Source organism: Acinonyx jubatus, chromosome A3 (assembly GCF_027475565.1).
Source record: "Acinonyx jubatus isolate Ajub_Pintada_27869175 chromosome A3, VMU_Ajub_asm_v1.0, whole genome shotgun sequence".
In the NCBI taxonomy this organism is placed as follows: domain Eukaryota; kingdom Metazoa; phylum Chordata; class Mammalia; order Carnivora; family Felidae; genus Acinonyx; species Acinonyx jubatus.
Genome location: NC_069388.1, coordinates 109,275,774 through 109,298,041, shown reverse-complemented (window position 1 = coordinate 109,298,041; position 22,268 = coordinate 109,275,774). Strand labels below are relative to the sequence as shown.

Here is a 22,268-nt window from a genome sequence, read left to right as displayed (position 1 = left end):
ATTTGGAGGTGGGGCCTTCAGAAGGTAATTAAGTTGAGATGAAGTCATGAGAATGGAGCCCCCATGATGGGATTAGTGTTCTTAACAGAAGCCAAGGGAGGAGCATGCTCTCACTCTCTCTGCCCCACCCCCTCTCTGTTTCCTAGATAAGGATAGAACGAGAAGGCAAACATCTGCATGCCAGCAAAAGAGCTCTCACCAGAACCACACCATACCAGCACCCTGATCTTGGGCTTCCAGCCTCTAGAACTGTGAAAAGTAAATTTCCGTTGTTCAAACCACTCAGTCTATGGTATTTTCTCATAGCAGCCCAAGCTGACTAAGATCCTGATAGACTACCTTCACAAATGATCAGTTTACTGACAATTTTTACTATTTTCATCTAGAAAGCAGAGTAAGGAGAGAGTGGCAAAGGTAACACGTTTGTATGAGTGGCGGGGTTGACAAACCCTAAAACAAGGCAATGAGGTGATACACTGACCTCTGATCAAGGAGCATCACTCTGGACTCTCCAAATGGGGGGCACTGGGAACATGTAAAAGACCAAGGAAGAACAGATACCACAAGGACAATGAGAAGACAACGAAATTTTAGATACATTGCAATTTTGCATAGGCGAGTCTTTCTTCATGTTGTTTTGCACAGCCTTGCTCCTCCCCTCCAGAATAAATAGAATCAACCCAGGTGTTTTATCGTCCAGCTGGCTGGATGAGGGCCACCAGGCTCAGACAGCCAAGGATTTCTGAACATTTGATTTGTGGCTGCAAATCCAACTCACTCTTGAGCATCCAAAAAAGATACAACTTCAAAAGGAAGGCATGGATTTAAAATGTTTTTCATCGCATGCTATTCTGGCTTCAAATTTCATTCTTCATCTGAAAGTTGTTTTGTCTCCAAAAGTTTGAAGAATCAAAATCACTGTTGTAAAATGTCCTCCAGTCCCATTCAATCTGCTTGGTTATGTAGCTGGATATCTGTTTTGTAAGCATTTATCACTTTAATAGGAAAGGCCTGAAGGGGAAAAAAGAGAACTTGTTAGGATTTATTTTATTTATTGTAAAAGATTCTAGCCCCTCGGTCCCAGATATTGTCTCTTTAGCTCATTCTCCTAAGTCATATTTAATTTACTTCAGAAGCAATACATATTTTGTGTCACATAGTCTATTTAGCTGAGTTGGGTTGTTTTATTATCCACGACTATTTCCTTCTGTGATATATACCCACTCACAAAATTCGAAGGACTCCTCTTGCTGTATAGTGTTTTCTATACGGTCTTTAATTCATAATCCATCTCTGTAAAATCAAATACACCTTCGATATTTACTTTTAAAAGAGTTATTATTATTTTAGATCCAAATGATGAGAAATATAAACATGGTAATCATTGGCTTCATGCCTTTAATTCATGAAAACATTTCACAAGTCCTCCAAGCATATGCTCACACTGAGCTTTTATTGCACACCCTGAGATAGGTAGGTATTCCACACCTAAAGAAGCAGAGACTGTAGCTGGCACGTGACCAAAGATGATGTCGGCTATCAGGTTATCATCTATGTTTCCCTGTCTTCTCCCTACCTTTTAAGGATCTTGGACTCCCAGTTTTCCACACTCGTTGAGGCTAGTGGTAGTTTTCCCCACTGGCCAATAAACACTGGTTCATGAAGAAGTGTGTATAGATTGATGATGTAATTAGTGGAATCTTAGAAACTGTGATCTTACAAACAAAACCAAGTCATGGGAGATATGCAGAATCTGGGGTTTTTTTAATATCCACAAAAGAGCTGTCGCCGGCCATAAAAGAATATAAAAATAATCCAGCAATCAACCCATCAGGGAGAAATTGGTTAAAGGAAGTGAAGTTGCAGACGCAAATCAGGTGAAAAACATTTGGTAAGATGTAACTGGAAACCAAAAGAAATAAACTGAGTTTAAAGAGTTTAGACCAAGAATCACTGTTGTAACAGCAGCTAGATACAAAAGTGTACGTTCCCTCACTGGTGAAAGATGAGTAGGCTTCATCCAGAGTCCAGACAAAAACCCTCAGGGGTGCCTGGGTGGCTCAGTCGGTTAAGCGTCCGACTTTGGCTCAGGTCATGATCTCACGGTTTGTGAGTTTGAGCCTGCGTCGGGCTCTGTGCTGACAGCTCAGAGCCTGGAGCCTGCTTCGGATTCTGTGTCTCCCTCTCTCTCTGCCCCTCCCCTGCTCACACTCTGTCTCTCTCTGTCTTTCAATAATAAATAAACGTTAAAAAAATTTTTTTTTAAAAACCCCTCAGGTCAATAAGCTCTCCCATTCTTACGGAATGGAAACTTCAACTTACTTGAAATAGTAAAGCTATTTCCTTACTGAGAAAGAGGATCTTAACTCTGGCAAGGCTTAGAATTAGGTACACTGATGATTAAATTTACTTTGTACTTTACAAAGTCAAAGGATGAAAGAACTTAAACATATTTTAAAGCGTTTAAATAAATTGAATAGACTAAGCTTAAAATGAGTCTGATTATTTAAATAAGTTTATTCATTTCAATTTGGATTGATTGAAAATTATCGCACACACCCCCCCCCCATAGTGATCCTTAAAGTTTACTAGTTTAATAAATAGTAAAATCAGATCTGTTCATTAAATTTAAAGGCTTAAAGAAAACAGGGTTTTAAACTATTACTTTAATAAATGAAATTCTAATTTAAAATCTGTAGCAGCAATCATTGTTATTTTTTTCCTTGCTCACAAAAGCACTTCCCTTGCAATCAACTCCCAGGAGAAATAAATAAATAAATAAATAAACCTCACAGGAACACATGACATCCTGGCCAGAAAAATGTGAAAATATCTGCCTGGTCATAGTGAAATAAATAATCAGTTACCTGAGGCTCAGCATCTGCTATCCTAAAGGGCCACCTGGAGCCAGCCTTAGCAAGTCTCCCCGCCCACTGTTGTTCTCTCTCATCAAGGAGAAAGGGGACAAAGCAGCTGGTCCTTGACTTGTCAGAGTTCACAAAGAATGCCCAGTTGATTACAACAGAAACAGGTCAGGGGGAGGTGGATGAGGTTGAATATTTTGATTGTGAAAGACAAAACGCACCAGGTAATTACAGAGATGACTATTCAGGCTCTTGCATTAGGGGGAAAACAGTCATTAATGAGAAAGTGGAAAAGAAGATAGAGAAAGCCTAGAGTTTTATAAAACAGCCTAGAGTCGTGGAGGAGGGTGGAATTGGATCATGTCTTAGAATATTCCCTGGCAGGTGGTTTTTGTGGTTAGCCTAGTGATTTCTCAAAACAGAATAAAAGAGGGGTGGAAGGCTTTTCCAACCAACCTTGCTTTACAGAATCCCAAAACTCAGATGAAGCTCAACACTGTTATCACAAACATATGTACATGAAACTAGATGTTCAACAATGGTTGTGACTTGAAAAATCAGTGCCCTGGAAAAAGCTGAATATTTGGTTGTCACTTTTTTTTTTCTTTCTTTCCTTTTTTCCTCCTTTTATTTTTGTCACAATGAAACTATTAATTTGAAATATTTTTTGCACAAAACTCCATACAAAACAAAATTTCATGTAAGTTTCTGCATTCAAAATTAACAATTTGTGTCCTCTCACGAGAAATATGACCCTTTATTCTGAGATGATGTCTTATTTTTTTAATTAAAATTTCCTGTCATTTAGAAAATGATGGTGATGTAAAATTTGTAAGTATTTTTAAATACACAAAGTTAATAACTATATATTTGCAGTCCTAGTTTTTTGTTAATTAATTTAGTCATTCAAACCCAAAAGCATGGAAGGTATTTTTCTGTAAAGAAATGCAGTTGGAGGGGACACAGAGTCTTAAAATTTACTTTCAATTATGCTTTCTGCAGTGCTCTTTTATCATGCAAATTTTCAAAGAGAATTAACATGATATCATCAACATCTACAGTTTTCTTAGCAATTTCCAACTGGGATGACCTGGGACAGCTAAAGATTAGAATTTTTGGAGAGAAAGAAAGAAAAAGAAAAGGGTCACCTTATGAGGAGGTAGAAGAATGTTCAAAATCCATTTGACTTGCATTACAGTTTGCCAAAGACTGTATTTAGGCACTGCTTAGCTACAGTTTAACATTTTTAATCTTTCATTCCTGTCAGAAAAAAAAAAATGATAATAACATTATTCAAGTTCATTATCCTCTATTCTTACTATAGGAAATTGGAGTACCATCTTGAAAGTTAAAGGATCCAGTCTAGAAAAATCCATAAAGGCAAAAGTCAGAGCAGGGATTCAGTCATGAACAATGTGTGACAAATTAGAGGTAGCCAGAATCAGGCACAAGAAAGATCTGGTTGGGGGGACGTACAGGCAGGCAAGATGAGTCCTACCATCAGTCGTAGCTAGAGACAAATAGTCAATATCACATATATCCGTGGTGAGTAAGAGGTGTGCACTAACATCTTGCCATAAGTAAAAGTACAGGTCAGAAGATAGGGTTGGGTAGATGAAACACACTAGGATACACGGTTAGGACCTACATAGCAGAAGTTAGACTTTATGAAGATCTGGAGAGGAAAACCAAGAAATGGACTGTCAGGTCAAATGGAATGAAAAGGAAACCTAGTTAACTATAGCACATGGCCTGATAATTACAACCATGCAACCAGGCAGAATAAGACCAAATAACTTTGCTGCCTTAAAATGGAATCTATAGGTCTAAGAGTATCTATCTCTGTAACATAGAGGGATACTAAGCGCTTTAAGTAAAGATGACTCAAGATATAGAGAATAGAGGAAATTATAACAAAAATGAACAAGGAATTTGCAAAATTAGGACCATGTGGCAGTTTGCTTGGGTACCTGGAACGGTAATCTAGAGAAGATAACTAGGCAAACTTTGAGAATCGTTAATCATAGACAAAAGATTGCTCTATATTACCCAAGTCACAAATATTTTATATATTTCCTATCCAAAAAAGGCATTAACCTCAAAATGTAAGAACTCTGAAGAAGAAGCATCTGAATGGAATGGAATGATGTGACATATTCCAAGGAATCCATGATGATTCCTAGGCCCTGGGCTATGCTACGAGAAAATAAATATATTAAGAAAAAGGGAAAAAATATGTGTTGGAGATATAATGTCCTAGTCATATTGATTAATTGACTAAGCTATATCTAAGAGTGTCCATATTATTTCCATCGGGAACCAAGCTCTTTCTATAAAATCTTTTCTCATAAAAAAATTCAAGTGAAAAATAAAACAATTGGCTATGATAAACATATAGCCCTTTTTCCAGGATGTTTTAACAAAGTCCTTTCCAGTATTAAAGGTTTTTCTCCTAACATCTGAAAGATAAAATACCCTTGAGTTGATTGAACTGAGTAGACCCCAGAAGTTCTACCTACACCTCTAAGGCAAATATCCTTATTGAAGCCATAACTTAAGTACACAAGGTTGGCCTTTTAGTGTATTACAACATGATATGCTACACACAGTAAGGTGTAAGGTCCCCACAAAAGTGCTATACAAGCAAAGTACAAGGTTCCCACTAAAGTCCAAATCTTTTTACTTACTTGATATTACAGAAGAAAAATTAGCAGAAGAATGGAGGAGAAATAACATGCATGGACCATCTGCTATATAAAGGGCAGGGTGCTAAGGCACTTCTACTTATATTACCTTAATGTATTCCTCATAACCCATTGTACTTCAGTTATTTCTAGATGAGCTATCTCAGTAATTCCTCATAGGCATTGGTAAATGTATTACCTTACTTATCCCCCCAAAAAGTTTGGGGGTCAGAGGTTTTTATTCAAATTTTATAGATGAGAAAAGCAAGGCTTAGCTACATTAGATAGTAAGTCACAAATCACAGTTAATGAGACCAGAGAGAACACATTTCAACCTAGCCTTGCTGGACCTCAGAATCTGTGCCTAACATCTGACTGTCTTTTAGGAGTCACGTCTCCAATGCATGCATTTGCCACAAAGGCCAGCATGAACATGGCGTAGTTTTGTGTAACACCCTAGTCGTTGGTATCAGCAAGGCCATCAGGAAATATTATAATAGAAATGAGCTTAATTTTTGATCCTTTCCCAAACCCATTTTTTTCCTTTCTTCTCTCAGTTATAAGATTCCCCCCCACACTTCCACGAAGCATCTGAATTTTGCTGCCTGCCTCCACCTCTTACCTATGCTATACTCAAATCGGCTTGAAGATCAGAATATTAGTTAGAATTAGGTTAGCCTAAAAACAAGGTCAAATAGCATGCTTAAACTATTTAAGCATGTATTTAAATTTATTTAACTCTCACATAAAGAAGACCATATGCACAGCCTCCAGGGCTAGGATAGCAGCTTCACCCTACCGCCAATGTTCCAGAGTTCTTCTATAGTTCTTCTCCACCTTCCTTAGTATGTACATCCCATCCTCAAATAGGCTGCATAGTTCAACATGCCAACTGGAGCTCAAGTTATCACCTCTATATTTCCAGCTAAATGTACAACTTCTAAAAAGGGAGAATTCCCAGAAGTTCCATATGACAACTTTTGCATATACTTCTGTATTCATTTCCTAGGCGTTCTATAACAAACTACCATAAACTGAGTATCTTAAAACAACAGAAATTTATTTTCCCATGGTTCTGGGAGGCTAGAAGTCTGAAATTAAGGTATCAATGGGGCCATGCTCCCTTTGAAATCTTGAGTGGAATCCTTCCTCGCCTCTTTCTAGCTTCTGGTGTGGACATTAATTCTTTGTGTTCTTTGGCTTATAGTTACCATCTCTGCCTCTGCTGTCACATGGTGTTCTTCTTTTATTTGTGTCTTCTTGCGGTGTTTTCTTCCCTTTGTTTCTGTGTCTTCTCTTCTTATAAGGACACCAATCACTGGATTGAGGCCCCCATCTATCCATTATGATGTCATCTTAACTTGTTATGTCTGCAATGACCTTATTTCCAAATAAGGTCAAATTCTGAGGTGCTAGGGTTTAGAAATTCAACATATCTTCTTGGGGAACACAATTCAACCCGTAACAATCTCAGTAGACAGGATTTGGTTACATGGCCACAACAATATGCAAGCATGAGGGAAAGTGTCAACATTGGCTAAATATATTACCATACCAAATTAAACTGGTGCTATTACTAAGGAAGAAGAGAACAGATGTTGATTCTCTGCTTATCAAATAGCATTTGTCATTGAGCACCTACACAGCATCTAGTACATTGCATGGCACATAAGAGACCCTCACTAAACATTTTTTGAATGGACAAGTGAATGAGCAATCTATACTTATGTTGATGAGAAGAATATACATGATAATGGGTCAAGTTTATAAAGTACAGTAAATTATAAAGCCCTAAAACTGGAAATTCCAACTTTATCCAGAGAAGATATACTTTACAATTCTTAGAGATATTTTAACAATCTAGAATAAAGAGCCTGTAAAAAATTCTGAACCCACTGGCTCACAATCTGAAAATAATATAAGCCATAGGTAAGGTGGCAGAGAGCTTTCTGCCTACACTCTATCAGCAATCCTTAACAACTGGCAGTGGTTGGGTCTACCCAATTGGGCATACAAGATGTAAAAGCAAAGAGTGCAAACAGGAGGCCCAGGAACCAAATCCAAAGATCCTTAGGGTACAACAGTGTTTTTTCTTTTCAAAACTTTAGTTGACTGCCAGCTTTTAAACACGGGGGGATTCCAGATATTAATACACATTTCCAACATTTCACTGAAAATCTGAAGATCTGGTTATTTTGAACCCAAATACATATGTAGAAATTGTTGACTGAGTCTGAGCACCAGCTGTCCACTTAAGATGGGAAAAGCATTTTCTATGTTTCTAATGGCCTGTCTTCACAAATGTATGCTTTTTACTTGAACTCTCAAGGTATTTGAGTTTGTCACCACTGGTCTGGAAAACCCAGTGGAGGTGATCACATATACATGAATGTCCTCAATTGTAAAGTGTTAGTTTTTATTAGCAAATAGTAAAGGTACTGTAGCAATAGATATGTGACATGGAAAAATAAGCTAATTATCTCTAAATTGTATAATATACTACTCAGTCTTCTTTCTCACAAGAATGTTGAAAGTAGAAAGATGTGTATTTCTTTTCATCTCACGCTTTGGTGTCATGAACTGGTAAGTTCACCAATGAATAAAGGAAATTAATGTGATGGTCTTAAAGAAACATGTGGATATTATATACCTATTTCCTGAAGTATTGAAAAAACACAAATTGAACATATTGGCAAGAATTATTCATAGAAATGAACTGTAGCAGGGAAAAAAAATAGGCACAAACCCCTGCCATCATAGAAAAAGGAGAGAAGAGAATAATAAATAAATAATTTAAAATATAATAGTCAAATTGTGATGACAGGTTTTAAGAAAAATAAAGCAAGGAAAGGGAATAGGAAAATCTGGGCCAATACAATATTTTGAAAGTTACTTAGAGAGAGTGTCACGTAAGAAGGCAATACTCAAAGGTGATGAAAAAATAAGCCATGCAATATCTTGGAGGAGAAACTTCAGAGCAGAGCGCAAAGGACTTGAGATGACAGGGGCATGACTGGCATGTTCAGGGGATGCAAAGGAAGAAAAGTGTCTGGATGAATGAGCAAGAGAAAGAATTATAGGAGATGAGGCCAGGCACGGTGTAGGAGGATGAATCATGTAGGCCTTTATGTGTCATTTTAAGTATCTTGGCTCTACTCTGAGGGGGCTAAAAGCCAGAGGTATGATATCACCTGATATTACATTTTAAAGGCATCATTTTGGCTGCTGTGTTGAGTTAGACTGTAATAGGGAAAGGGAGGAAACAGGAATATTACTTAAGGAGAGTATCCAGGAAAGAGAGAATGTTGGCTTGGACCAAGATAAAAGCAAGGGGAAGAGTGAAGAGTCCTCAGATTTGGAATATATTTTAAGGTAGGATTTGCTAATGGATTGTATGTGCCATGTAAGGGAGAAGAGTTAATGATGACACCATGTTTTTTTTTGGCCTGAGAAACTGGAGAGTAAAGTAACCATTTACTAAGATGGAGAGGACTAAAATGATCCCATTGCGGGTGAGGCAGGGAGGGCAGGGGCCAGATTGGGAATTTACTTTAAGACACTTTCAGTTTCAAGTGCTTGTTAGATATTCAAATGGGCTAAAAGTGTCTGGGCTAAAGATTAATATTGGTATTCTACTGTATAAAAATAATTAAAACCATGACACCAGATGGTATGACCAATAGAATGTGTGAGAAAGAGCATCAGGGGTGCTCTAATATTTAAAGTTTGAGAAGATAAGAATAAGAATAGGGACAACAGTGAGTTAGGAGTAACATCAGAAGTATGGTGTTCATGGAAGCTAGTATAGAAGGTATCTCAAGGAGGAAGGTTGACAACTGGGTCAAACGCAGTGGATAAGTGAAGAAAAATCGAGACTTAGAACTGATTATTGGGTTTAACAAAGAAATGAAATTCAGTGCCTTGAAAGTTTTGATAGAGTAGTTGATGGAGGCAAAGCCCTAACTCATAGTGTTCAAGAGAGAAGCTGGACATACAGGCAGCAGGTTTAGACACTGATTTCAACCATTATTCTCTAAAAGGTGACAAAGGAGTGGTAAGAAACTAAAGAAGAATGTGGAATCTAGGGAGGTCTTTTGGTTTTGATTTTTGTTTGAAGATGGGAGAAATTACAGATACTAAAATGTTTACTATGATCTATGGAAAGGGGGAAATATTTGAATTAGGAGAACAACAACAAAATGTCTAGGCTGATATTTTGAGCTGGTGATAGGAAAGTAGATCAGATGCACAAATAGACAGTTAATCTCCACTAGGAGCATGGTCAGTCTATCCATGTGAGATGGAAATCATAACATATGGGTCCAGATGTAAGTAGATACATGGATGTGGTAGTGAGAGCCTCTAGATATTTTCTTTTGATTTACATCATTTTCTGGGTGTAGCAAAATAAAGAAATCAATTAAGAATGAAGGTGGAACACTAGAAGTCTGAAAAAGAGGGAAAGGTAGAAAAAACAGGCCTAGTAGAGTGAGAGTGAATGAATGAGGGCAGTAGGGAGGATGGCTTGGCAGCACTGAGAATCCACTTAAGATCAGACGTCATGAATTTAAAGTGAGACCAGACAACTTGGTTTTGTATGTAACTCCAACTGCAGGAGCAGGGACAACATAGGTAGAGAGAAGTATTTAACCATGTTTGGAAATTTCCATACAAGTATGATAAAGTGAGATGGGTAAGCAAGTTGAGGACATATGCAAAGGAGAGTTTTAATGTCCAATGATAGAATCTAACTTGAATAAAGAAGCAGTTGTAGATATAAGAGGGTGGTAAAGGAGGGTGAAAAGTGGAAGAACCCATAGATTATACCAATGAGCTCAAAGAATTGTCGAATTGGGGGTTCTAGCAAAGATGAGATGAAAAGATATGAAGAGGTGCTTGGAAAGTGTGATGCTTGAAATTAAGGCTACAAAGATGTTATTTTTTTTGGTAATGATGTCATCTAGGATATGGCCACAGGAGTGAATTGTTGTGGAAGGGGGAAGGACAAGATCACTGGAGGAGAGATGGGAAAAGAAGTCTGAGGCTGGATTATTAGAAGAATTAACTAAATTGATATTGAAATCACCAAGGACCATAATGAATAATGTTGCAGAATTTGACAATTGGCAAAGAGCTAAAATCTTCTGGGATCAAGGGATTTGGACATTAGGGTCAGGGAATGACTACAAAAAAGTGGGATAGGTAGTTGTTGGAATGTTTTGATCACATGCTTTTTAACACTTAGTGATTATAGGGGAAAAGGAGGAGAAATGATCTGGAAGAAGTTATAATGAGCAAAGACTCTATCCCAAGGCCAGTGCTATAAGAAATGTGGGAAAGAAAATAACTACTATTTGAATGGCAAGTAGGAAAACAAAATAAGCAGGGAAAAAGATAAGTATTCAGAGAAGAGTTTCAAAATATATTAAGTGATATAAGCTCTTAATATAACTCTTACAAGCTCTTAAATATCTATGAATTCCATAAGGCAAGGTGAAAGTTAAGAAGAAGTGGGATGGAAACAAAGGAGAAACAACATGAGGTTGACAGCCCAGAGGATGAAACTTGGTATTCCTGTGGTAATCGACATAAACAGTGACAAAAGACAAATGGGTTAGTCTAGATAGAGCTGGGGCTAGGATCGGGGAAGAAGGAGGCACTGGCTTCCAGGGGCAAAATTTAAAGGTACACCAAATGAAAAAAAACTATGATGAGCAAATGATCAGAATTTTACATAAAAATTAAATTAATATTACTGATTTTTCCTCTCACCCCAGACTCCAATATGGCTAGGCATGGCATTGTTATTAATCTATGTCTTTTTCACATTAATTTTGATTTTTTAAAATATGGTATTCAGGGGCACCTGGGGGACTCAGACAGTTAAAAGTCTGACTCTTGATCTCAGCTAATGGTTTGGGAGATCAAGCTCCGCACTGACAGAGCGGAGCCTGCCTGGGATTCTCTCTCTCCCTGTCTCTCTGCCCTTCCCTTGCTGTGCTCTCTCACTGTCTCTCTCTCTGTCTCTCTCTCTGTCTCTCTCTCTCTCCTCTCTCTCAAAATAAACTTTAAAAAAACATTAAAAATATTGTATTGAAATAATATTTATCTTGTATACTGAGATTTTTCTGGCATCTCTTTAAATTTTTAGCCTACCTCTTCCCTCCTCAAGACAGTGCTTCACTGGCCTCACCCTGGTCCTGCTCTGAGACTGGACAAAAGTGGTTAGGAGGGGCTGTGAGTGCTTTATCAATAGGGAAAAGCAGAGCATGCTGAGTCCTAGAGTTCTGTGTTCATTTCTGCCAATGGTAGCATGCTGGTTTTAGCTGGAATCCACACATTTTCCTCCTGATTCTCAACAATAAAGGGATTGAGGCCAAGGGAGGACCTATCGCATTATCACTGTAAATTCATTTGTCTTCTTTAGGATATCAAGGATCTGAGACCTAGATTCAGAGAACATGGTGTATTTGATGTGCCTTGACAAGTTAGACGCTGCCTCATTGTCCATCAGAGAAAGAGGGAGAAAGATCCCTAGATGATGGTCTAAATCTATGCCACTGTTTCTTAGATGTGACTCGTTGCTCACTTACAAGCAGGACCAGAAGAATTCTTAGGAAAATATAATTTGCATGTGCATTCATCTAACACGTAACTTGTCCAAAATTGATCTCCTGATTTCCCACCCCTCCCCCAAACTGCTGTACCTGCACGTCTTCCTCATCTCAGTCAATGGCGGCTCCATCTGTCATGTTCCTTAGGACACACTCCACATGGTACTGTTTCTCCAGTGTCTGTAATAATCATTAAGATGTAACAGCTAAACAAATGAATACAGCGTGTATTATGACCAAGGGCATGTGTTTATCTGGGGAAGAAATAACACGTGGCTAAGATGTGAATGTCGTCGTGAGAAAACTTAGAATTGAGTAAAGTTGATAACAAAAGCCATAAAACTGTACTGCATTTGTAGCTCCAGCCCATTCCAGAAAGCTATAAATCACTGTAAACATATATATGCAATACAACCAGGTCGAAAATTTGGAAGAAGATTGGGAGATGGTGAAATAAAGTTAGGAAAAAGGAAATGGAGCTGGCAGTATTCAAGAGACATACCAAACGTTCTAGAAGGTTTCTTAGAGATAAGTGGCAAATTTGACTCTGAGCTTGCTGGTAACTAGTGTAAAATAAAAACATCTTCAAATCTTCACTCTACAGATCTTATAAGAATTTTAAAATAGTAATTAATAATGAGTAATAATAATAAATCTTCAAAGGGAAAAAAATGTACTTGATAATGAGACCTGAGAGAACTTCTTCTGATGAGTCCTCCTAAAGGGAAAGTGTTGCTATAATAAATCAGGTTCTCAACAACATTCCTGAAGTACATTTAATAATGATCTCCAGAGGTCCATCCCTGGAAGGTCCCTCAATGGAGGACGATGGCTATCATCAAACTACAACTCAATGGAAACCAAAATATTGTGCTCCAAAAACACAGTGCTTCAATATTCTAAGTCAATCCAAGATTAAAATCTAAAGGAGCTAGCGTAAGCAACTGCTTCCTCCTTAAATTTTTGAACACTGTGTTAACTCTTGAAGTACACTGTGATTTGTGAAACCTAGTTCGGGAAAGAAACACTGTTGTACAGCTATCTGTGTATACTCTATTCTCTAGACAACCGTCCAGGATCAATCACTCTCTAGACATTCTTCAGGACAATTTTCTCACAACTAATAATCTCATAAATGACTTTTAGCAAAGCTTCGGAGGTTATACTCTAAAAAATATGTGGATTGCCATACTCTGTATTACTAATTCGGTATGAATATTTTTATTTGACAGTAAGCTAAAATGGGGGGAGGGGCACTGGGATGGCTCAGTCAGTTGTGCCACCAACTCTTGATTTCTGCTCAGGTCATGATCCCAGGGCAGTGGGATTGAGCCCTGCATCGGATTTCACGCTGAGCATGGAGGCTGTTTAAGATTCTCTCTCTCTCTCTCTCTCTCTCTCTCTCTCTCCCTCTCTCTCTGAGGCGCCTGGGTGGCTCAGTCAGTTAAGCATCTGACTTCAGCTCAGGTCATGATCTCGTGGTTCGTGATTTCGACCCCCCATGTTGGGGTCTGTGCTGACAGCTCAGAGCCTGGAGCCTGCTTCAGATTCTGTGTCTCCATCTCTCTCTGCCCTTCCCCCACTCACACTCTGTCTCTCTTTCTCTCTCAAAAATAAACGTTAAACAAAATTATTAAAAAAAAAAAGATTCTCTCTCTCTCTGTCCTTCTGCCCCCTCCCCAACTCCTGCTCTCTAAATAAATAAATAAATAAATAAAATGGGAGGAGAGCTGATAGTCTCTTAAGACCAGTTGAAGAAAATAACCAGGGTTTGTGCCTATATAATTGGTCACCCCTGCTTCCCTGTAATAATTACTATAATAAAATATGATGAATCAGGAGTTCCAGGTTAAAAGCCATCCTAAAAAAAGCCTATATTCAACAAGTCATAGAGTTCACCTCAAACAAATGTCAGGTGTGGGGCAAAGGGGAGAAAGCTTTATAAACATACTGATCTATTTCAGAAGTTGGTCATTTTTTTTTCTTTTTTAAGATTTAAAACTAACAGGATCTTAGGGCACTTCCTTAGTAAGAAGGCAATCTCCAGCAGCTGAACTTACATGTAAGCTAGTCAAACCCTACACTTCCCAGAGTTTCAACTCACTGTTTGACAGTCAAACAGTCAGTGACAAGCCCTACTCATCAAAAACAAACAAACAAAAAGAACACTTACTTAATTCATTTTTATGTCCTTATGACAAGTGAGGTGACTGTGACACAGATATTATGAATGAGGTGGGAATCGTTCATGATCTATTCACTGAAAAATCAATGAGGTGAGAGCAGATAAGTTAGGACTTCCCATTGTGCACTTGCTCTTTCTAGACTCAAAATTAAACATCCAGCAGCATGAACCTATGCCTCCAGCCCTTACTACCTCCTTCAGCTCTCACCACCTCCTAAGATACTGGTTCAAAAATGAACAAACAAAAAGCAGCTTTTCCTTCTATTCCACATGGACACTCCTATATAGTTTCAAGCTATGCCATGAAGCTGGAACTGGCATGAGGCAAAATGGTACTACTAAAGTTTTCTGAAAACCCAAGTTAAGAATGCAAAACACATTTGGAGCAATTCATAATGCTCACAACTGATGTTAGAAATTGATGCTCTGAGCTTACAGATTCAGGAACCTGAAGACAATGGAGAATTTATTGAAGTGATATTCAACCTGCCTCTTAAATATTTAAGTTTCTACTCAACATGCCAAATCAGTACTTAGGAGTACTAATTAGAAATAAAATACTTCATCTATAGACAAGTTATCATCAAATCATTCTTGGGGGTTTACCAAAATATTTTCATACTTGTGTGCTATATGAACATTGCCAGTTACTTGAGGAGATACTGCAGGGAAATTTGCAAACATAAAGCCTATTATCGATGGATCTTCATTTCCTCCCTTCGTATCTAACTTCCACACACTACTTTAGGGCAGCAACTGTTTCTGTACTGAAAGTTCTCCTCTTGGTCATTAGCCTATTGTGACCTGATCCCCTGTGTTCTCCTTATTCACAAATTGTGAGTTCCTCCCTCCGGAAGCTCTCACTCACTCAGAGAGATGGCAGGTACTGTTCAGTGGTGTCCCTAACCATTTGTAGGTTGGTTCCTTAAGTTTAAAAATAGTCAGGGGGCACCTGGGAGGCTTAGTTGGTTAAGTGTCTGACTCTCGATTTCCACTCAGGTCACGATCTCAAGGTTCGTGCCCTTGAGCCCTGAGTAGGGCTCTGTGCTGACAGCGTGGAGTCTGCTTGGGATTCTCTGTCTCTGTCTCTCTCTGTCCCTTGCCCACATGCTCCCTCTCTCAAAAACAAATAAACATTTAAAAAATAGTCACAATGGAAGTAAACAGTTTAAATTGCTTCTTCTTAGGGGCGCCTGGGTGGCTCAGTCGGTTAAGCATCCGACTTCGGCTCAGGTCATGATCTCACACTCCATGGTTTGGAGCCCCGCAGTCGGGCTCTGTGCTGACAGCTCAGAGCCTGGAGCCTGTTTCAGATTCTGTGTCTCCCTCTTTCTCTGACCCTCCCTTGTTCATGCTCTCTCTCTGTCTCAGAAATAAATAAATGTTAAAAAAATTATAAATAAATAAATAAATAAATAAATAAATAAATAAATAAATTGCTTCTTCTTAGAATTTGTTGCTGTTGCTTCCTACTGCTTCTTCTTTGAAAATATTAGTCATGAGAAGAGTAATAGAGACATAAATTGTGGTGGCAGTGGGGTTGCCAGAAGACAATTCAAAGTCTGAATTATGCAGGGTACACACTAATTTAAACTATAACCATTTTTCATGTAATTAAAATGTTCATGTGGCATAGACACAGGAATCAATCATGTGGTCTAACTTTCCTGCTTATCAAAAAGGAACAATAATTAATTAAAGGATGCCTTCAGCATTTCACATGGCAAGTATTTCCAAAGTTATGAATGTAAAGTAATAATCATCTCTCTTTGGGGCAAGATTATGCTTTGCTATTGTAGTAACAATAAAAGCAGTGATGAATATCAGAATGAGAAAAGGCTTTCTTAATGGTTCAAGAATAGTATTCCAACAAGTCCTATCTTGCTAGGAGGGAGAAGCATAGCATATGAAAAATATATTCACATGGAACCTAATCATCTGTGAGAACCAAAATAAAATACTGAAGATGGTAGAGCAAAAAAAATCAGACTTAAGGAGGATGCCCTAAGGTTAGAACTGATAATATGAGGGTACTATAGGGAGATGTAAAATAGTCTTCCCAGAGCAGAAGCTTCAGGAAAGGGAGCTGTAACTGTTCACAGAGGTTCTTTCATCATGCCAAGATGTCCATTCATGTTTCTCCAAGCAATATTGAAACCGTGGGCTGAACGATATAAAATGCTAGATTCCTGTAGAAAGCCATATACTCTATATGTAGAGTTCACCTAAAGAGGACACAGCTGTGTCAAGTACAAAAGGGAAAGCAAGACATCAGCTGGAAAGCTTAGGTCCATTGAGAAGTGTCTTTCTTATCTTCAAAATTGGCTTGACTGGGAACCTAGGAATAATTATGGGAAAAGCCCAGACATGTGACTTCCCCCTTCTCCTAGAGCCTGTCTTCCAATGGCATGCAGGATGGCCCCTGAGGACAGTGGATTCACACAGACTAAAGCAATTATGCTAGAGAATATATTCTGCCCTTTGAATATGTCTGAAAGTTTACCTTCCTCCTTTTCAACACTCTCTCTGTTCTGAGGCCATTCTATTCATTTTTTTTGTTCCTTTGACAAGGAAGCAACACCCTCTAAGTACAGAAGACAGAGGAATTCCTTGGCTCTTTTATCCTTTCTTTGTTGAACCCAAGCCTTATTTATAAGCTTATATTTATAAGCTCAGTTCCGAAAGCTGGTTTCTTTCAGGTGTTCAGCAGACGGATTTCCTTTAACCTTTCACTTTTTTTTTTTAGGGTTATTTCCAAAGCAGAAGAATGAAAAGTCAAAGGCCGTAGGAAAAAGGATGCTGTTCCACTAGCTTGAGATACCTTCACATCTTCTGGGAAAGGCACGTGAGGATGGTTCCAGTGAACACAGCAACAGTAGAACAAGCAGGCTGCTTCCCCTCAGCCTGTCCCTCCTACAATAGACTCATAACAGATGTAAATGAATCTAGTCATTCAATCTCTAGTGATGCAGATTCTCCTCTCCTTTTAGTTCTGAAAGTCTGAAATGGCTTATTCTCAAATCAATCTACACAGTAGACCCCAGGTCCGGTCTCAACATGGAGGCCCTAGGACGTTGTTAAGGAACGAAGTTGCAATAAGTAATTCACTTGACTTTCTAAGGTTATGTTTACATGTTAGGCAGAACACAATTACAGTAAGCCTATCCATATCACAACCCATGATGGATCAAGTTTTGATGTTTAGAGAGACACATTCACATTTTAGAAGCTAGCTGATCACCCAAGTTCTTGCAAATTTACAAGGAAAGTACAACAAAACTGGAAATAACTGTGAAATGTACCATTAAAAAAAAAACCTATTTCTAATGAAATTGTTTATTGCGTGCCTTAAGAGTGATTTCCTAGGTAAGATACTTTTCCAAGTGGAAAATGCAATAGCGATGGTGACATTATTTGCAAATCATTGTAATGTAGTTCTATAGGCATATTACTGCACTCCAAAGCAATTTCCTGATTGTACATAGAAGCAGATTAAAATATGACAAGACACAGAACTGCAATGACAACACAGAAAAAATGCTAAAGAAAATCTAATATAGATTGTGTTGTGCAGAATTTAAGTAAATATAGATGTGTAGCTTTATGACTCTTAGTTTAAATTTAAATATGGTGTCTTTAGTCTTGACAAATATTAGATACATCACATAGTTGCACTATTGAAGCTATTACTGTACATTTATAATGGATTTTTCTATTATATTTGATGTAACATGATCAGTTCCATATCTAGAGCTCCTATAATGACCAACTCTATTTCATCTACAAAACTCTTCCTCATATGAAAAAAATAAAAGCTAGTAAGACCAGAGACTGACTCTCAGTTAAGAGAGCCCCTATATAATTTCCTGTATTATAGAAAATAGTTCCCACATCAAACACAAACATAATAAAATTCATGTGCAAGCCCCTATCAATAGGTCATTAAGCCACAAATATGCTCACTGAAAATCAGATTCTGTGTATGGTAAAACTGAGCCTAAATTATTATCAAGTTTCTTTTGCTTTCCATGAGGGATGGCAGGAGATAAGAATGAGAAGTTGCTGTTCTCACAATATATGGCAATAATTGACTGCAAATGATCAAAAATTAGATGGGCACATTGCTGCCATGTAGCAGACACTGTCCACTGATTATTGAATTTTCCAATTTTCCTCTCTACTTCCTTTTAACTGAAACTGTTTGTTCACTCCCCTCCAAATGGCCATGATTTTCAGGAATCTGCTTCTAATAATAATTGCAGGGGATGAAATCTGTTAGTTGGTCTAAACCTATTGTGGGGGTCTCATGCCTTTTCCTGGGAGGTGGGTTCAGACATGAGCATTGGATACAGTATTGTGATTTTTCTCCTTTCACTGCCTTTGGATGCTGATTTCTGAGATGCCTGGGAAATTGATAGCCACCTTGGACCCAGGGGAACAGATGATGACAAATTAACAACAACTGAACTACCAGATGAGGCTTTGAAGGGAAGATTGCATCTGAATCAGAGATGATAGACTCCCTAAGACAACATTTCCAGGAAAAGGATTCTTATATTTTTATAATTAATAAGGAGAAAAGGAAGAAAGCAGAATCAAGTTCATAACAGGAGAGAAAGACAGAGCCAACAGATGTCACCTCTAGCAGTTCTCATGTTTTGGCTACAATTCACTTATCTGCATCTTTGGCAATTTTCTCAGTGTAAACCAGAGCTGCAAGGAAAAATAATTTTCAATCTCTGAATTCATCTCCATTAAAAGAGGGATGGTAGGCATATTATATTTCAAAGGCCAAGTCTTATGAACTAATTACATCTCCTAAAATACCATGTTAGGGAGAATGCTAAGGCTCAGACCCATCCCAGTTGAAAGGAGAGCTGTGCCTGGGGGTGTGCGCCTGGAGCCCAGCATAGAAGAATGTCAGCTAGCTTGCCAAGTATTTGTCCTCTTTGGTTTTGTTGATTTCACTAAACTCCATTATACACACACACACACACACACACACACACACACACACACACACGTGTGTGTGTGTGTGTGTGTGTGTGTGTGTGTGTATACTTCTATTGAATCTGAAAATATCTGGAAACATAAATATTTCTAAGTGGAATCTCGGCTCATCATTAATTTACATATTTGGTAAATATGTTGGGAGGGAACAGAAACAGATGATTATAATGTAAGACAAGAAGGGATTACTGGTTAGTGCTACAGTAAAGGCACAAAAAAGGCACATCCTCTCCATGACGGAAATTACAATGATGTTTTTTTCTCTAAGCTTCCTGGGTGCTTGATATTTTTCTAATAAAATGATTAAGTCTGCACAAAGAAATGATTTCTACCCCAAATGTCACCTAATCTAACCTAACCCATGTCATAAATATCATTGTTACTGCAGTCAATTTTGAAAATCCAAACATAAAACAACTTCGAGTGCAGGAGTGAGACCACTAGTGCTTCAAGTCAATCATACTAAAATATTAATTCTGGAAATGATGATAAAGTCACCTTTGATTTAAAGTTCCCCCATGAGATGGTGTCATCTCTCAGGTTTTAAATCTAGAATATTCACCCTTTTGGTCATAATACCTTAATTACTGACATAAACATGATGAGAGGTAAAAAAATTTTTTAAATGGTCCTTCTTTACACTTCCTTTTTCCAAACTGGACCATAAAATCAATTTTTAACAGAATAAAAATATCAGAATTCATAGTCTTTGTAGCACTTTTGTTTCTGTTGTGTTTGTAGTTTTACATTGGGTCACCTTGATTTTACGGTATTTCCTTTTGTGGATTGCAGTCAAAATATTTGAAAGCCATTACTTTCAACTACCTTCCCTAATGCTATTTGCCTATTTGACTTTTTAATGGAATCATCACTCATGATGTATATAACGGGAAGCAGGGATATGACCAAGAACAATGGCTGTACACTTAGTCTATCCAATCGGTTTGATAAATGTTTACATTTGAATTCTCACTTAAAAAAAATCTCATTAAGAACTCTCAAATAAAAAAAAAACAGAAAAAGCAAAACCAACTAGAACAGAATTTGTCCAGTTGGAACAGGAGTGTACCCCCATCACCTCTTTTAGCCTTCTTATGGAGAAACAGCGCTCACAACATCTTCGTCAGGTCTCAGCTCCTCCATAGAGCAGTCTGCAGCTTGAACAACTTACTCAACTTCTCTGGACCCAGCTGCTCCATCTGTAAAATGAAAAATGTATAGCCTCATTATGCTCACAGACCTATTGTGAGTGAAATTTGCACAATAGATCTCAGTTCCCAAGTTCCTAAGCTGCTTCTCAACCATTGTTTTGCGTCAACTCAACGATTTTCCATTCATCACAAAGTGTCTTAAAAATGTATCAAAGACAAGTTAATTTGAAATAACCCCAATGCATTTAGGTACCTGCAGCTCTTCTCCCAAGGTATTTGGCCATTGTTAATATTATAAATAAAACCTGATTCAGAGACCTAGGGAAAATATGTTGTGTCCCATCTCTAGAAAGTGCCTTATCCTACATGAAATTCTAATGTTTTAGCTTCATTCCTTTGGATCAGTATCTATATTGATTAAAATGTGAAAAATAAAAGAAATAGTAATTGTATGGGAGAGTAATCACAAGAAAGTGTAACTTAGAATTTATATATATATATAATATATATAGTATATATTTTATATATTATATTCTATAATATACCATATATAATATATATCTATATAATAGAGGAAAACATATATAGTATATTATAGAATATAATATATAATATATTATATATATCTAATAATATATGTCATATAAATTAATATATATATATCCAAAGATTAAAAAAAGAAAAAGAAAATAGTGTTCAGTGAGGTAAATTAAACAGAAAGGGGAGAATCAGTATCAAAGAAACCTTTGTTTACTCTTATTGATAGTAATTCCAACGACTACAAGTAAGAATACCCTGTATTTGCATTTTTCTTGCTGGTTTGCAAAACTACCTCATACCAGATCCCTATAATATCTATGCGGAATACTTAGATAAGTCTTCATAAATTACTTTTTAAAAAACAGTTAAATAAAAAAAAAAGCCAAGAGTAAGATAAGCAAATTGCCCAATTTAAGAAATTAGTACGTTGTAAGAAAATAACCTGGGAAAAGACCCTTGGCCTTCTCTGTTCTTTCAGGTACATCTGTCCTCCCACTTCCTAGTCTTCTAAAAACCAGCCTTGAGTGCCGCGAAACAAACATGTGAAGTATCCCAACCCTGATCACCAGAAACAGGAACTCAGCTCTGCTGAAGGGAGCTTGCCCTTCTTTAGATTGTTCCCCAGTGCCCGTAGGAAGGTAAACTAGTATACTTATTCCACAGTGCAGGACAGGCTTCCCTTCAAGGAGAGTTGAGTTCAAGAGAAAACACCTCCAAACACAAAATATCAATACTATTGTGTGTTCTTTTTTTTAACATTTATTTATTTTTGAGACAGAGAGAGACAGAGCATGAACTGGGGAGGGTCAGAGAGAGGGAGACACAGAATCTGAAACAGGTTCCAAGGCTCGAACTCACGGACGGCGAGATCACGACCTGAGCCAAAGTCGGACGCTTAACCAACTGAAACACCCAGGTGCCCCACTACTGTGTGTTCTTTAGGAACAAGGTACTTCAACATCGCCATTAATGACAATGACAAGGGAAGCCCCGCAACCAACACTGGACCAAACACGGTATTTATCAACAGTGAAAATCACTAAATAAACAAGCAGTTCACAGCTTTGGAACATGGGGTAAACATGTATCTCTGACTTCAGTGCAGTGATTTTATTTCCCTGGTTAAAAAGCAGCTATAAGAAAAAGATAATAGACATATTTTTTAAGTTATTTATTTATTTTGAGAGAGAGAGAGAGAGAGAGAGAGAGAGAGAGAGAGA

The 22,268-nt window shown here is 37.7% G+C and overlaps 1 long non-coding RNA gene across 1 annotated transcript; it reads right to left on the bottom strand.

The window, feature by feature from the left end:
* Positions 1–572: 572 nt before the first annotated feature.
* Positions 573–7,134, bottom strand: LOC113604876 (uncharacterized). The gene is made up of 2 exons (XR_008289772.1): positions 6,760–7,134; positions 573–1,011 (listed from the first exon to the last, which is right to left on the bottom strand). It is a non-coding gene; the product is annotated as an uncharacterized LOC113604876 (long non-coding RNA).
* Between the last annotated feature and the right edge of the window lie 15,134 nt (positions 7,135–22,268).